General features: G+C 45.7%; 1 pseudogene; it reads left to right on the top strand.

Moving 5' to 3' along the window:
- Positions 1-879: 879 nt before the first annotated feature.
- On the top strand, positions 880-1,452 carry LOC133098862 (DNA replication complex GINS protein PSF2-like; annotated as a pseudogene).
- The last annotated feature ends 615 nt before the right edge of the window (positions 1,453-2,067 follow it).

The raw sequence follows: 2,067 nt of genomic DNA, 5'->3' as shown, positions 1-2,067 counted from the left end.
AAGTGATCCTGGGAAGGAAAAGGAGTTAATGCAGTGTGCTGATGAGCAGGTATCCTTGTGGTCAACTGGGGCTCAATCTCATAAGGGTCTTTGGGGGCCTGTGTAGACAAGCCTCAGAGTTCTTCCATCTGAGGGCTAAGGAAGCTGGGGTGTTTACCCATCAACTCCCTTTGTCGTTGGTTGTAGACTCCTTGGCATTCAGGCCTGCCCCGTGAGGGGCTGAGCCTTCTCCTCCAGCCTTCAGGTAGAGTGGAAGGTGTTAGCACTAAGAAGCTGAAGGGTTCAGGAATAATGAGCTTGGAGGGAATATGGGTGGGGCCCTGCCAGCACCCGCTGTAGCCAGTATTATTCCCCGACGTGGTGTACTTTCTACATCTGTATATATCAAAAAGACAACATAGAGTATTGTCCTATGGGTTTTTGAAGTTTTAAATAAATGGCTTCATATTGAACACATTTTCTACAACTTGCTTTTTTTTTAAACTCAAAATTATATACTTGAGATTTATCCATGTTGAAATATGTAGATGTAAATCATTTATTTTAGCAGCTCTTTGTGTTCAAGTGTTTGAATAAACTACTTTCCATTTACCCAATTGATAGCTTGTTTCCATTCGTTCTTGTATAATAGACATCTTCACATCCACGTGAGCTCATGTTTTCTCTATGAGATTCCTGAAAAGCAGATTGCTGCTCGCAGGGTAGTCACAGCTTCATGTTTACTGGGTATTGCCAAATTGTTCTACAAGATATTTATGCCAATTTATACTACAGAAAGCAGGATGAAGAATTTCTTTGTCCGCACATCTATGCCAACATACCTGATATGATAAGATTTGTTAATTTTTGGCAAGTCTCGGGCTGGCCATGGGCGCAGCCATGGACGCGGCTGAGGTGGAGTTTTTGGCCGAATAGGATCTGGTCACCATAATCCTGAACTTCAGTCTGGACAAGATCCACCTCATCGAGGGTGGCCTGGGGCCTTTCAACACCGGCTTACCAGTGCAGGTGCCTCTGTGGCTGGCGATCAACCTGAAACAGAGACAGAAGTGTCGGCTGCTCACCGCCCGCCCCACCAGCCCCAGTGGATGGACGTGGAAAAGTTGGAGAAGATTAGGGATCATGAATGAAATGAAGAAAACTTTTACCCCTATGCCCAGCCCTTACTACATGGAGCTCATCAAACTCCTGTTAAATCACGCTTCGGACTACATCCTGAAAACAGATGAGATCTGGACCCTGATCAAGGATGTGCGGGACACTCGTATAGCCAAGCTCCGGGTGTCTGCCAACAGCTTCATGAGACAGCAGGAGGCGCATGCCAAGCTGGATAACCTGACCTTGACGGAGATCAACACCAGCGGGGCTTTCCTCACACAAGCGCTCAATCACATGTACGAACTCCGCATGAACCTGCAACCTTCTGGCAGTACCCAGTCTCAGGACTTCTAGGGAGGGACTGGTTTGTCAAGGCCTGTGTCTGCCGGCAGGAAGCTCACTGGGTGGTGTTTGAGTGCTCAGGATGTGACAAAGGTACTCACGTTTCTGGAGTTTTAGAACAACTTTTGAATGTATGAAAAAAAGTGTACTGAAGCAAGCAATGGGTTTATAATCTTGTTGGAAAGCAACAGGCTTGTGCTTAGTCCTCGAGACATTCTGTAATTTCACATCTGTATCAGGGAGCCAGGTGTCCTTTTATGGGGGAAAAAAAATTCATTAGCAGAGCAAGTGATTTCCCTAGCAGAGCCCCATGTCTCCTGCATAGGACTGTCACGTGCAGGTGAGTGTTCGGTGACGTCAGGTGTTGCTTTTAAGATAGAGATATAGCAGGATGGTGACGTGGCTTCGGCCTTTTTTTTTTCTTCCCTTCTTGATCCTGATCTCTTGGGCTAAATTTAGAATTTCCTACAGAGCTTGTTCACCCAGAGAAGGACAGCAGATGAGTGGCTAGTGAGGGTGACCTATGCTTATCATGTACGCCCTGATGCACAATAAAGATGGAATAAATCCCCCCCCAAAAAAGAAAGAAAAGATTTATTAATTTTTGCCAATCTGATAGATTGAAAT

The sequence above is a fragment of the Eubalaena glacialis genome, chromosome 1, assembly GCF_028564815.1.
Source record: "Eubalaena glacialis isolate mEubGla1 chromosome 1, mEubGla1.1.hap2.+ XY, whole genome shotgun sequence".
In the NCBI taxonomy this organism is placed as follows: Eukaryota; Metazoa; Chordata; class Mammalia; order Artiodactyla; family Balaenidae; genus Eubalaena; species Eubalaena glacialis.
Note: the sequence above shows the minus strand (reverse complement) of the source record. Positions and strands in the feature narration are given on the sequence as shown.